This window comes from Podarcis erhardii, assembly GCF_964252035.2.
Source record: "Podarcis erhardii genome assembly, chromosome: 6".
NCBI classification, from domain to species: domain Eukaryota; kingdom Metazoa; phylum Chordata; class Lepidosauria; order Squamata; family Lacertidae; genus Podarcis; species Podarcis erhardii.
Genome location: NC_138510.1, coordinates 92038743 through 92054903, shown reverse-complemented (window position 1 = coordinate 92054903; position 16161 = coordinate 92038743).

The window sequence follows — 16161 nt, the reverse complement described above, 5'->3', positions numbered from 1 at the left end:
CACTCAAAAATGGTGCCAAGCTGTTGCAAACGATGCCCTGAAAGGTTTTTCCTTGGCAACAGATGCGTTTTTATCATCGGAAACAAAATTAGCCCTCGATGTCTGGACAACTTTTTTTAAAAAAAATCCCTAAGCCGCGCGGTCACAATTTCAGGAAAAATAAGACGTTTTGCAATTCACTCAAAAATGGTGCCAAACCTTTGCAAACGATCCCCTGAAAGGTTTTTCGGTGGAAACCGGTGGGTTGTTATAATCAGAAACAGAATTAGCACTCGACGTCTGAACAACTTTTTTAAAAAAAATCCCTAAGCCGCGCGGTCACAATTTCAGCAAAAATCTGACGTTCTGCAATTCACTCAAAAATGGTGCCAAACTGTTGCAAACGATCCCCTGAAAGGTTTTTCGGTGGAAACAGGTGGATTTTTATCATCGGAAACAGAATTAGCACTCGACGTCTGAACAACTTTTTTCTGAAAAATCCCTAAGCCGCGCGGTCACAATTTCAGCAAAAATCTGACGTTCTGCAATTCACTCAAAAATGGTGCCAAACTGTTGCAAACGATCCCCTGACAGGTTTTTTGATGGAAACAGGTGGGTTTTTATCATCGGAAACAGAATTATCCCTCGACGTCTGAACAACTTTTTTTTTGAAAAATCCCTAAGCTGCGCGGTCACAATTTCTTCAAAATTTCTGACGTTTTGCAATTCACTCAAAAATGGTGCCAAGCTGTTGCAAACGATCCCCTGAAAGGTTTTTCGGTTGCAACAGATGCATTTTTATCATCGGAAACAAAATTAGCCCTCGATGTCTAAACAACTTTTTTTTAAAAAAATCCCTAAGCCGCAAGGTGACAATTTCAGGAAAAATCTGACGTTCTGCAATTCACTCAAAAATGGTGCCACACTGTTGCAAACGATCCCCTGAAAGGTTTTTCGGTGGAAACAGGTGGGTTGTTATCATCGGAAACAGAATTAGCCCTCGACGTCTGAACAACTTTTTTTAAAAAAATCCCTAAGCCGCGCGGTCACAATTTCTTCAAAATTTCTGACGTTTTGCAATTCACTCAAAAATGGTGCCAAACTTTTGCAAACGATCCCCTAAATGGTTTTTCGGTTGAAACAGATGCGTTTTTATCATCGGAAACAAAATTAGCCCTGGATGTCTGAACAACTTTTTTTGAAAAAATCCCTAAGCCGCGGGGTCACAATTTCAGGAAAAATCTGACGTTCTGCAATTCACTCAAAAATGGTGCCAAACCTTTGCAAACGATTCCCTGAAAGGTTTTTTGATGGAAACAGATGCGTTTTTATCACCGGAAACAAAATTAGCCCTCGATGTCTGAACAACTTTTTTAAAAAAAAATCCCTAAGCCGCGCGGTCACAATTTCTTCAAAATTTCTGACGTTTTGCAATTCACTCAAAAATGGTGCCAAGCTGTTGCAAACGATGCCCTGAAAGGTTTTTCCTTGGCAACAGATGCGTTTTTATCATCGGAAACAAAATTAGCACTCGACGTCTGAACATTTTTTTTTTGAAAAATCCATAAGCCGCGCGGTCACAATTTCATCAAAATTTCTGACGTTTTGCAATTCACTCAAACATGGTGCCAAGCTGTTGCAAACAATCCCCTGAAAGGTTTTTCGCTGGCAACATATGTGTTTTTATCATCGGAAACAAAATTAGCCATCGAAGTCTGAACAACTTTTTTTTGAAAAATCCCTAAGCCGCGCGGTCACAATTTCTTCAAAATTTCTGACGTTTTGCAATTCACTCAAAAATGGTAACAAACTGTTGGAAACGATCCCCTGAAAGGTTTTTCGGTGGAAACAGATGTGTTTTTATCGTCGGAAACAAAATTAGCCCTGGATGTCTGAACAACTTTTTTTTGAAAAAAAACCCCTAAGCCGCGCGGTCACAATTTCAAGTAAAATCTGTGTTGTGCAATTCACTCAAAAATGGTGCCAAACCTTTGCAAACGATTCCCTGAAAGGTTTTTTGATGGAAACAGATGCGTTTTTATCATCGGAAACAAAATTAGCCCTCGATGTCAGAACAACTTTTTTTTAAAAAAATCCCTAAGCCGCGCGGTCACAATTTCAGCAGAAATCTGCCCTTCTGCAATTCTCTCAAAAATGGTGCCAAACTGTTGCAAACGATCCCCTGAAAGGTTTTTCGGTGGAAACAGGTGGGTTGTTATCATCGGAAACAGAATTAGCACTCGACGTCTGAACAACTTTTTTAAATAAAATCCCTAATCCGCGCGGTCACAATTTCATCAAAATTTCTGACCTTCTGCAATTCACTCAAAAATGGTGCCAAACTGTTGCAAACGATCCCTTGAAAGGTTTTGCGGTGGGAAAAGGTGGGTTTTTATCATCGGAAACAGAATTAGACCTCGACGTCTTAACAACTTTTTTTTGAAAAATCCCTAAGCTGCGCGGTCACAATTTCACCAAAATTTCTGACGTTTTGCAATTTACTCAAAAATGGTGCCAAACCTTTGCAATCGATCCCCTGAAAGGTTTTTCGGTGGAAACCGGTGGGTTGTTATCATCAGAAACAGAATTAGCACTCGACGTCTGAACAACTTTATTTAAAAAAATCCCTAAGCCGCGCGGTCACAATTTCAGCAAAAATCTGACGTTCTGCAATTCACTCAAAAATGGTGCCAAACTGTTGCAAACGATCCCTTGAAAGGTTTTTCGGTGGAAACAGGTGGGTTGTTATTATCAGAAACAGAATTAGCACTCGACGTCTGAACAACTTTTTTTTGAAAAATCCCTAAGCCGCGCGGTCACAATTTCATCAAAATTTCTGACGTTTTGCAATTTACTCAAAAATGGTGCCAATCCTTTGCAAACGATCCCCTGAAAGGTTTTTCGGTGGAAACCGGTGGGTTATTATCATCAGAAACAGAATTAGCACTCGACGTCTGAACAACTTTATTTAAAAAAATCCCTAAGCCGCGCGGTCACAATTTCAGCAAAAATCTGACGTTCTGCAATTCACTCAAAAATGGTGCCAAACTGTTGCAAACGATCCCCTGAAAGGTTTTTCGGTGGAAACAGATGGGTTTTTATCATCGGAAACAGAATTAGCACTCGACGTCTGAACAACTTTTTTCTGAAAAATCCCTAAGCCGCGCGGTCAGAATTTCAGGAAAAATCTGACGTTCTGCAATTCACTCAAAAATGGTGCCAAACTGTTGCAAACGATCCCTGAAAGGTTTTTCGGTGGAAACAGGTGGGTTTTTATCATCAGAAACTGAATTAGCCCTCGACGTCTGAACAACTTTTTTTTGAAAAATCCCTAAGCCGCGCGGTCACAATTTCAGGAAAAATCTGACGTTCTGCAATTCACTCAAAAATGGTGCCAAACCTTTGCAAACGATCCCCTGAAAGGTTTTTTGATGGAAACAAGTGGGTTTTTATCATCGGAAACAGAATTAGCCCTCGATGTCTGAACAACTTTTTTTTGAAAAATCCCTAAGCCGCGCGGTCACAATTTCTTCAAGAGTTCTGACGTTCTGCAATTAACTCAAAAATGGTGCCAAACTGTTGCAAACGATCCTCTGAAAGGTTTCTTGGTGGAAACAGATGCGTTTTTATCATCGGAAACAGAATTAGCCCTCGTTGTCTGAACAACTTTTTTTAAAAAAAATCCCTAAGCCGCGCGGTCACAATTTCATCAAAATTTCTGACGTTCTGCAATTCACTCAAAAATGGTGCAAAGCTGTTGCAAACGATCCCCTGAAAGGTTTTTCGGTGGCAACAGATGCGTTTTTATCATCGGAAACAGAATTAGCCCTCGATGTCTGAACAACTTTTTTTTAAAAAAATCCCTAAGCCGCGCGGTCACAATTTCAGCAAAAATCTGACGTTCTGCAATTCACTCAAAAATGGTGCCAAACTGTTGCAAACGATCCCCTGAAAGGTTTTACGGTGGCAACAGATGCGTTTTTATCATCGGAAACAAAATTAGCCCTCGATGTCTGAACAACTTTTTTTAAAAAAAATCCCTAAGCCGCACGGTCACAATTTCTTCAAAATTTCTGACGTTTTGCAATTCACTCAAAAATAGTGCCAAGCTGTTACAAACGATCCCCTGAAAGGTTTTTCGGTGGAAACAGGTGGGTTTTAATCATCGGAAACAAAATTAGCCCTCGATGTCTGAACAAGTTTTTTTGAAAAATCCCTAAGCCGCGCGGTCACAATTTCTTTAAAATTTCTGACGTTTTGCAATTCACTCAAAAATGGTGCCAAGCTGTTACAAACGATCCCCTGAAAGGTTTTTCGGTGGCAACAGATGCGTTTTTATCATCGGAAACAGAATTAGCCCTCGATGTCTGAACAACTTTTTTTTGAAAAATCCCTAAGCCGCGCGGTCACAATTTCTTCAAGAGTTCTGACGTTCTGCAATTAACTCAAAAATGGTGCCAAACTGTTGCAAACGATCCTCTGAAAGGTTTCTTGGTGGAAACAGATGCGTTTTTATCATCGGAAACAGAATTAGCCCTCGATGTCTGAACAACTTTTTTTAAAAAAAATCCCTAAGCCGCGCGGTCACAATTTCATCAAAATTTCTGACGTTCTGCAATTCACTCAAAAATGGTGCAAAGCTGTTGCAAACGATCCCCTGAAAGGTTTTTCGGTGGCAACAGATGCGTTTTTATCATCGGAAACAGAATTAGCCCTCGATGTCTGAACAACTTTTTTTTGAAAAATCCCTAAGCCGCGCGGTCACAATTACTTCAAGAGTTCTGACGTTCTGCAATTAACTCAAAAATGGTGCCAAACTGTTGCAAACGATCCTCTGAAAGGTTTCTTGGTGGAAACAGATGCGTTTTTATCATCGGAAACAGAATTAGCCCTCGATGTCTGAACAACTTTTTTTAAAAAAAATCCCTAAGCCGCGCGGTCACAATTTCATCATAATTTCTGACGTTCTGCAATTCACTCAAAAATGGTGCAAAGCTGTTGCAAACGATCCCCTGAAAGGTTTGACGGTGGCAACAGATGCGTTTTTATCATCGGAAACAAAATTAGCCCTCGATGTCTGAACAACTTTTTTTTAAAAAAATCCCTAAGCCGCACTGTAACAATTTCTTCAAAATTTCTGAGGTTTTGCAATTCACTCAAAAATAGTGCCAAGCTGTTACAAACGATCCCCTGAAAGGTTTTTCGGTGGAAACAGATGCGTTTTTATCATCGGAAACAAAATTAGCCCTCGATGTCTGAACAAGTTTTTTTGAAAAATCCCTAAGCCGCGCGGTCACAATTTCTTTAAAATTTCTGACGTTTTGCAATTCACTCAAAAATGGTGCCAAGCTGTTACAAACGATCCCCTGAAAGGTTTTTCGGTGGCAACAGATGCGTTTTTATCATCGGAAACAGAATTAGCCCTCGATGTCTGAACAACTTTTTTTTGAAAAATCCCTAAGCCGCGCGGTCACAATTTCAGCAAAAATCAGACGTTCTGCAATTCACTCAAAAATGGTGCCAAACTGTTGCAAACGATCCCCTGAAAAGTTTTTCAGTGGAAACAGGTGGGTTTTTATCATCGGAAACAAAATTAGCACTCGATGTCTGAACAAGTTTTTTTGAAAAATCCCTAAGCCGCGCGGTCACAATTTCTTTAAAATTTCTGACGTTTTGCAATTCACTCAAAAATGGTGCCAAGCTGTTACAAACGATCCCCTGAAAGGTTTTTCGGTGGCAACAGATGCGTTTTTATCATCGGAAACAGAATTAGCCCTCGATGTCTGAACAACTTTTTTTTGAAAAATCCCTAAGCCGCGCGGTCACAATTTCTTCAAGAGTTCTGACGTTCTGCAATTAACTCAAAAATGGTGCCAAACTGTTGCAAACGATCCTCTGAAAGGTTTCTTGGTGGAAACAGATGCGTTTTTATCATCGGAAACAGAATTAGCCCTCGATGTCTGAACAACTTTTTTTTAAAAAAATCCCTAAGCCGCGCGGTCACAATTTCATCAAAATTTCTGACGTTCTGCAATTCACTCAAAAATGGTGCAAAGCTGTTGCAAACGATCCCCTGAAAGGTTTTTCGGTGGCAACAGATGCGTTTTTATCATCGGAAACAGAATTAGCCCTCGATGTCTGAACAACTTTTTTTTTTAAAAATCCCTAAGCCGCGCGGTCACAATTTCAGCAAAAATCTGACGTTCTGCAATTCACTCAAAAATGGTGCCAAACTGTTGCAAACGATCCCCTGAAAGGTTTTAGGGTGGAAACAGGTGGGTTTTTATCATCGGAAACAGAATTAGCACTCGACGTCTGAACAACTTTTTTTAAAAAAATCCCTAAGCCGCGCGGTCACAATTTCAGCAAAAATCTGACGTTCTGCAATTCACTCAAAAATGGTGCCAAACTGTTGCAAACGATCCCCTGAAAAGTTTTTCAGTGGAAACAGGTTGGTTTTTATCATCGGAAACAGAATTAGCACTCGACGTCTGAACAACTTTTTTCTGAAAAATCCCTAAGCCGCGCGGTCACAATTTTAGGAAAAATCTGACGTTCTGCAATTCACTCAAAAATGGTGCCAAACAGTTGCAAACGATCCCCTGAAAGGTTTTTCGGTGGAAACAGGTGGGTTTTATCATGGAAACAGAATTAGCACTCAACGTCTGAACAACTTTTTTTTTAAAATCCCTAAGCCGCTTGGAAACAATTTCATCAAAATTTCTGACGTTTTGCAATTCACTCAAAAATGGTGCCAAACTGTTGCAAACAATCCCCTGAAAGGTTTTTTGATGGAAACAGGTGGGTTTTTATCATCGGAAACAGAATTAGCACTCGATGTCTGAACAACTTTTATTTGAAAAATCCCTAAGCCGCGCGGTCACAATTTCTTCAAGATTTCTGACGTTCTGCAATTCACTCAAAAAGGGTGCCAAACTGTTGCAAACAATCCTCTGAAAGGTTTTTTGGTGGAAACAGATGCGTTTTTATCATCGGAAACAAAATTAGCCCTCGATGTCTGAACAACTTTTTTTTGAAAAATCCCTAAGCCGCACGGTCACAATTTCTTCAAAATTTCTGACGTTTTGCAATTCACTCAAAAATGGTGCCAAGCTGTTACAAACGATGCCCTGAAAGGTTTTTCCTTGGCAACAGATGCGTTTTTATCATCGGAAACAAAATTAGCCCTCGATGTCTGAACAACTTTTTTTTTAAAAAATCCCTAAACCGCGCGGTCACAATTTCAGCAACAATCTGAAGTTCTGCAATTCACTCAAAAATGGTGCCAAACTGTTGCAAACGATCCCCTGAAAAGTTTTTCAGTGGAAACAGGTGGGTTTTTATCATCGGAAACAAAATTAGCCCTCGATGTCTGAACAAGTTTTTTTGAAAAATCCCTAAGCCGCGCGGTCACAATTTCTTTAAAATTTCTGACGTTTTGCAATTCACTCAAAAATGGTGCCAAGCTGTTACAAACGATCCACTGAAAGGTTTTTCGGTGGCAACAGATGCGTTTTTATCATCGGAAACAGAATTAGCACTCGACGTCTGAACAATTTTTTTTTGAAAAATCCCTAAGCCGCGCGGTCACAATTTCAGGAAAAATCTGACGTTCTGCAATTCACTCAAAAATGGTGCCAAACCTTTGCAAACGATCCCCTGACAGGTTTTTTGATGGAAACAGGTGGGTTTTTATCATCGGAAACTGAATTAGCCCTCGACGTCTGAACAACTTTTTTTAAAAAAAATCCCTAAGCCGCGCGGTGACAATTTCTTCAAAATTTCTGACGTTTTGCAATTCACTCAAAAATGGTGCCAAACTGTTGCAAACGATCCCCTGAAAGGTTTTTCGGTGGAAACAGGTGGGTTGTTATCATCGGAAACAGAATTAGCACTCGACGTCTGAAAAACTTTTTTTAATAAAATCCCTAATCCGCGCGGTCACAATTTCATCAAAATTTCTGACCTTCTGCAATTCACTCAAAAATGGTGCCAAACTGTTGCAAACAATCCCCTGAAAGGTTTTGCGGTGGGAAAAGGTGGGTTTTTATCATCGGAAACAGAATTAGCCGTCGACGTCTGAACAACTTTTTTAAAAAAAAATCCCTAAGCCGCGCGGTCACAATTTCATCAAAATTTCTGACGTTCTGCAATTCACTCAAAAATGGTGCAAAGCTGTTGCAAACGATCCCCTGAAAGGTTTTTCGGTGGCAACAGATGTGTTTTTATCATCGGAAACAGAATTAGCCCTCGATGTCTGAACAACTTTTTTTAAAAAAAATCCCTAAGCCGCGCGGTCACAATTTCAACAAAAATCTGACGTTCTGCAATTCACTCAAAAATGGTGCCAAACTGTTGCAAACGATCCCCTGAAAGGTTTTAGGGTGGAAACAGGTGGGTTTTTATCATCGGAAACAGAATTAGCACTCGACGTCTGAACAACTTTTTTTTGAAAAATCCCTAAGCCGCGCGGTCACAATTTCAGCAAAAATCTGACGTTCTGCAATTCACTCAAAAATGGTGCCAAACTGTTGCAAACGATCCCCTGAAAAGTTTTTCAGTGGAAACAGGTTGGTTTTTATCATCGGAAACAGAATTAGCACTCGACGTCTGAAGAACTTTTTCCTGAAAAATCCCTAAGCCGCGCGGTCACAATTTCAGGAAAAATCTGACGTTCTGCAATTCACTCAAAAATGGTGCCAAACAGTTGCAAACGATCCCCTGAAAGGTTTTTCGGTGGAAACAGGTGGGTTTTATCATGGAAACAGAATTAGCACTCAACGTCTGAACAACTTTTTTTTTAAAATCCCTAAGCCGCTTGGAAACAATTTCATCAAAATTTCTGACGTTTTGCAATTCACTCAAAAATGGTGCCAAACTGTTGCAAACAATCCCCTGAAAGGTTTTTTGATGGAAACAGGTGGGTTTTTATCATCGGAAACAGAATTAGCACTCGATGTCTGAACAACTTTTTTTTGAAAAATCCCTAAGCCGCGCGGTCACAATTTCTTCAAGATTTCTGACGTTCTGCAATTCACTCAAAAAGGGTGCCAAACTGTTGCAAACAATCCTCTGAAAGGTTTTTTGGTGGAAACAGATGCGTTTTTATCATCGGAAACAAAATTAGCCCTCGATGTCTGAACAACTTTTTTTTGAAAAATCCCTAAGCCGCACGGTCACAATTTCTTCAAAATTTCTGACGTTTTGCAATTCACTCAAAAATGGTGCCAAGCTGTTACAAACGATGCCCTGAAAGGTTTTTCCTTGGCAACAGATGCGTTTTTATCATCGGAAACAAAATTAGCCCTCGATGTCTGAACAACTTTTTTTTAAAAAAATCCCTAAACCGCGCGGTCACAATTTCAGCAACAATCTGAAGTTCTGCAATTCACTCAAAAATGGTGCCAAACTGTTGCAAACGATCCCCTGAAAAGTTTTTCAGTGGAAACAGGTGGGTTTTTATCATCGGAAACAAAATTAGCCCTCGATGTCTGAACAAGTTTTTTTGAAAAATCCCTAAGCCGCGAGGTCACAATTTCTTTAAAATTTCTGACGTTTTGCAATTCACTCAAAAATGGTGCCAAACTGTTGCAAACGATCCCTTGAAAGGTTTTGCGGTGGGAAAAGGTGGGTTTTTATCATCGGAAACAGAATTAGCACTCGACGTCTGAACAATTTTTTTTTGAAAAATCCCTAAGCCGCGCGGTCACAATTTCAGGAAAAATCTGAGGTTCTGCAATTCACTCAAAAATGGTGCCAAACCTTTGCAAACGATCCCCTGACAGGTTTTTTGATGGAAACAGGTGGGTTTTTATCATCGGAAACTGAATTAGCCCTCGACGTCTGAACAACTTTTTTTAAAAAAAATCCCTAAGCCGCGCGGTCACAATTTCTTCAAAATTTCTGACGTTTTGCAATTCACTCAAAAATGGTGCCAAACTGTTGCAAACGATCCCCTGAAAGGTTTTTCGGTGGAAACAGGTGGGTTGTTATCATCGGAAACAGAATTAGCACTCGACGTCTGAACAACTTTTTTTAATAAAATCCCTAATCCGCGCGGTCACAATTTCATCAAAATTTCTGACCTTCTGCAATTCACTTAGAAATGGTGCCAAACTGTTGCAAACAATCCCCTGAAAGGTTTTGCGGTGGGAAAAGGTGGGTTTTTATCATCGGAAACAGAATTAGCCGTCGACGTCTGAACAACTTTTTTTAAAAAAATCCCTAAGCCGCGCGGTCACAAGTTCTTCAAAATTTCTGACGTTTTGCAATTCACTCAAAAATGGTGCCAAGCTGTTACAAACGATGCCCTGAAAGGTTTTTCCTTGGCAACAGATGCGTTTTTATCATCGGAAACAAAATTAGCCCTCGATGTCTGAACAACTATTTTTTAAAAAAATCCCTAAACCGCGAGGTCACAATTTCAGCAACAATCTGACGTTCTGCAATTCACTCAAAAATGGTATCAAACTGTTGCAAACGATCCCCTGAAAGGTTTTGCGGTGGAAACAGGTGGGTTTTTCTCATCGGAAACAGAATTAGCACTCGACGTCTGAACAATTTTTTTTGAAAAATCCCTTAGCCGCGCGGTCACAATTTCAGGAAAAATCTGACGTTCTGCAATTCACTCAAAAATGGTGCCAAACCTTTGCAAACGATCCCCTGACAGGTTTTTTGATGGAAACAGGTGGTTTTTATCATCGGAAACAGAATTAGCACTCGACGTCTGAACAATTTTTTTTAAAAAAATCCCTAAGCCGCGCGGTCACAATTTCAGGAAAAATCTGACGTTATGCAATTCACTCAAAAATGGTGCCAAACTGTTGCAAACGATCCCCTGAAAGGTTTTTCGGTGGAAGCAGATGCGTTTTTATCATCGGAAACAAAATTAGCCCTCGATGTCTGAAAAACTTTTTTTAAAAAAAATCCCTAAGCCGCGCGGTCACAATTTCAGCAACAATCTGACGTTATGCAATTCACTCAAAAATGGTGCCAAACTGTTGCAAACGATCCCTTGAAAGGTTTTGCGGTGGGAAAAGGTGGGTTTTTATCATCGGAAACAGAATTAGCCCTCGACGTCTGAACAACTTTTTTTTAAAAAATCCCTAAGCCGCGCGGTCACAATTTCTTCAAAATTTCTGACGTTTTGCAATTCACTCAAAAATGGTGCCAAGCTGTTACAAACGATGCCCTGAAAGGTTTTTCCTTGGCAACAGATGCGTTTTTATCATCGGAAACAGAATTAGCACTCGACGTCTGAACAATTTTTTTTTGAAAAATCCCTAAGCCGCGCGGTCACAATTTCAGGAAAAATCTGACGTTCTGCAATTCACTCAAAAATGGTGCCAAACCTTTGCAAACGATCCCCTGACAGGTTTTTTGATGGAAACAGGTGGGTTTTTATCATCGGAAACTGAATTAGCCCTCGACGTCTGAACAACTTTTTTTAAAAAAATCCCTAATCCGCGCGGTCATAATTTCTTCAAAATTTCTGACGTTTTGCAATTCACTCAAAAATGGTGCCAAACTGTTGCAAACGATCCCCTGAAAGGTTTTTCGGTGGAAACAGGTGGGTTGTTATCATCGGAAACAGAATTAGCACTCGACGTCTGAACAACTTTTTTTAATAAAATCCCTAATCCGCACGGTCACAATTTCATCAAAATTTCTGACGTTTTGCAATTCACTCAAAAATGGTGCCAAGCTGTTACAAACGATGCCCTGAAAGGTTTTTCCTTGGCAACAGATGCGTTTTTATCATCGGAAACAAAATTAGCCCTCGATGTCTGAACAACTTTTTTTTAAAAAAATCCCTAAGCCGCGCGGTCACAATTTCAGCAACAATCTGACGTTCTGCAATTCACTCAAAAATGGTGCCAAACTGTTGCAAACAATCCCCTGAAAAGTTTTTCAGTGGAAACAGGTGGGTTTTTATCATCGGAAACAGAATTAGCACTCGACGTCTGAACAACTTTTTTCTGAAAAATCCCTAAGCCGCGCGGTCACAATTTCAGGAAAAATCTGACGTTCTGCAATTCACTCAAAAATGGTACCAAACCTTTGCAAACGATCCCCTGAAAGGTTTTTCGGTGGAAACAGGTGGGTTTTATCATGGAAACAGAATTAGCACTCAACGTCTGAACAACTTTTTTTTTAAAATCCCTAAGCCGCTTGGAAACAATTTCATCAAAATTTCTGACGTTTTGCAATTCACTCAAAAATGGTGCCAAACTGTTGCAAACAATCCTCTGAAAGGTTTTTTGGTGGAAACAGATGCGTTTTTATCATCGGAAACAGAATTAGCACTCGATGTCTGAACAACTTTTTTTTGAAAAATCCCTAAGCCGCGCGGTCACAATTTCTTCAAGATTTCTGACGTTCTGCAATTCACTCAAAAAGGGTGCCAAACTGTTGCAAACAATCCTCTGAAAGGTTTTTTGGTGGAAACAGATGCGTTTTTATCATCAGAAACAAAATTAGCCATCGACGTCTGAACAACTTTTTTTTGAAAAAATACTTAAGCCGCGTCGTCACAGTTTCTTCAAAATTTCTGACGTTCTGCAATTCACTCAAAATTGGTGCCAAACTGTTCCAAACGATCCCCTGAAAGGTTTTTCGGTGGCAACAGATGCGTTTTTATCATCGGAAACAAAATTAGCCCTCGATGTCTGAACAACTTTTTTTTGAAAAATCCCTAAGCCGCACGGTCACAATTTCTTCAAAATTTCTGACGTTTTGCAATTCACTCAAAAATGGTGCCAAGCTGTTACAAACGATCCCCTGAAAGGTTTTTCGGTGGCAACAGATGCGTTTTTATCATCGGAAACAAAATTAGCCCTCGATTTCTGAACAACTTTTTTTTAAAAAAATCCCTAAGCCGCGCGGTCACAATTTCAGCAAAAATCTGATGTTCTGCAATTCACTCAAAAATGGTGCCAAACTGTTGCAAACGATCCCCTGACAGGTTTTTTGATGGAAACAGGTGGGTTTTTATCATCGGAAACAGAATTAGCCCTCGACGTCTGAACAACTTTTTTTTTGAAAAATCCCTAAGCCGCGCGGTCACAATTTCTTCAAAATTTCAGACGTTTTGCAATTCACTCAAAAATGGTGCCAAGCTGTTGCAAACGATCCCCTGAAAGGTTTTTCGGTTGCAACAGATGCATTTTTATCATCGGAAACAAAATTAGCCCTCGATGTCTGAACAACTTTTTTTAAAAAAAATCCCTCAGCCGCACGGTCACAATTTCAGCAAAAATCTGACGTTCTGCAATGCACTCAAAAATGGTGCCAAACTGTTGCAAACGATCCCCTGAAAGGTTTTTCGGTGGAAACAGGTGGGTTTTTATCATCGGAAACAGAATTAGCCCTCGACGTCTGAACACCTTTTTTTAAAAAAATCCCTAAGCCGCGCGGTCACAATTTCTTCAAAATTTCTCACGTTTTGCAATTCACTCAAAAATGTTGCCAAACTGTTGCAAACGATCCCTTGAAAGGTTTTTCGGTGGAAACAGGTGGGTTGTTATCATCGGAAACAGAATTAGCACTCGACGTCTGAACAACTTTTTTTAATAAAATCCCTAATCCGCGCGGTCACAATTTCATCAAAATTTCTGACCTTCTGCAATTCACTCAAAAATGGTGCCAAACTGTTGCAAACGATCCCTTGAAAGGTTTTGCGGTGGGAAAAGGTGGGTTTTTATCATCGGAAACAGAATTAGTCGTCGACGTCTGAACAACTTTTTTTAAAAAAATCCCTAAGCCGCCCGGTCACAATTTCTTCAAAATTTCTGACCTTCTGCTATTCACTCAAAAATGGTGCCAAACTGTTGCAAACGATCCCTTGAAAGGTTTTGCGATGGGAAAAGGTGGGTTTTTATCATCGGAAACAGAATTAGCCGTCGACGTCTGAACAACTTTTTTTTAAAAAATCCCTAAGCCGCGCGATCACAATTTCAGGAAAAATCTGACGTTCTGCAATTCACTCAAAAATGGTGCCAAACCTTTGCAAACGATCCCCTGACAGGTTTTTTGATGGAAACAGGTGGTTTTTATCATCGGAAACAGAATTAGCCCTCGACGTCTGAACAACTTTTTTTAAAAAAATCCCTAAGCCGCGCGGTCACAATTTCAGGAAAAATCTGACGTTCTGCAATTCACTCAAAAATGGTGCCAAACCTTTGCAAACGATCCCCTGACAGGTTTTTTGATGGAAACAGGTGGTTTTTATCATCGGAAACAGAATTAGCCCTCGACGTCTGAACAACTTTTTTTAAAAAAATCCCTAAGCCGCGCGGTCATAATTTCTTCAAAATTTCTGACGTTTTGCAATTCACTCAAAAATGGTGCCAAACTGTTGCAAACGATCCCCTGAAAGGTTTTTCGGTGGAAACAGGTGGGTTGTTATCATCGGAAACAGAATTAGCCCTCGACGTCTGAACACCTTTTTTTAAAAAAATCCCTAAGCCGCGCGGTCACAATTTCTTCAAAATTTCTCACGTTTTGCAATTCACTCAAAAATGTTGCCAAACTGTTGCAAACGATCCCTTGAAAGGTTTTTCGGTGGAAACAGGTGGGTTGTTATCATCGGAAACAGAATTAGCACTCGACGTCTGAACAACTTTTTTTAATAAAATCCCTAATCCGCGCGGTCACAATTTCATCAAAATTTCTGACCTTCTGCAATTCACTCAAAAATGGTGCCAAACTGTTGCAAACGATCCCTTGAAAGGTTTTGCGGTGGGAAAAGGTGGGTTTTTATCATCGGAAACAGAATTAGTCGTCGACGTCTGAACAACTTTTTTTAAAAAAATCCCTAAGCCGCCCGGTCACAATTTCTTCAAAATTTCTGACCTTCTGCTATTCACTCAAAAATGGTGCCAAACTGTTGCAAACGATCCCTTGAAAGGTTTTGCGATGGGAAAAGGTGGGTTTTTATCATCGGAAACAGAATTAGCCGTCGACGTCTGAACAACTTTTTTTTAAAAAATCCCTAAGCCGCGCGGTCACAATTTCAGGAAAAATCTGACGTTCTGCAATTCACTCAAAAATGGTGCCAAACCTTTGCAAACGATCCCCTGACAGGTTTTTTGATGGAAACAGGTGGTTTTTATCATCGGAAACAGAATTAGCCCTCGACGTCTGAACAACTTTTTTTAAAAAAATCCCTAAGCCGCGCGGTCATAATTTCTTCAAAATTTCTGACGTTTTGCAATTCACTCAAAAATGGTGCCAAACTGTTGCAAACGATCCCCTGAAAGGTTTTTCGGTGGAAACAGGTGGGTTGTTATCATCGGAAACAGAATTAGCACTCGACGTCTGAACAACTTTTTTTAATAAAATCCCTAATCCGCACGGTCACAATTTCATCAAAATTTCTGACGTTTTGCAATTCACTCAAAAATGGTGCCAAGCTGTTACAAACGATGCCCTGAAAGGTTTTTCCTTGGCAACAGATGCGTTTTTATCATCGGAAACAAAATTAGCCCTCGATGTCTGAACAACTTTTTTTTAAAAAAATCCCTAAGCCGCGCGGTCACAATTTCAGCAACAATCTGACGTTCTGCAATTCACTCAAAAATGGTGCCAAACTGTTGCAAACAATCCCCTGAAAAGTTTTTCAGTGGAAACAGGTGGGTTTTTATCATCGGAAACAGAATTAGCACTCGACGTCTGAAGAACTTTTTTCTGAAAAATCCCTAATCCGCACGGTCACAATTTCATCAAAATTTCTGACCTTCTGCAATTCACTCAAAAATGGTGCCAAACTGTTGCAAACGATCCCTTGAAAGGTTTTGCGGTGGGAAAAGGTGGGTTTTTATCATCGGAAACAGAATTAGCCCTCGACTTCTGAACAACTTTTTTTAAAAAAATCCCTAAGCCGCCCGGTCACAATTTCTTCAAAATTTCTGACCTTCTGCTATTCACTCAAAAATGGTGCCAAACTGTTGCAAACGATCCCATGAAAGGTTTTGCGATGGGAAAAGGTGGGTTTTTATCATCGGAAACAGAATTAGCCGTCGACGTCTGAACAACTTTTTTTTAAAAAATCCCTAAGCCGCGCGGTCACAATTTCAGGAAAAATCTGACGTTCTGCAATTCACTCAAAAATGCTGCCAAACCTTTGCAAACGATCCCCTGACAGGTTTTTTGATGGAAACAGGTGGTTTTTATCATCGGAAA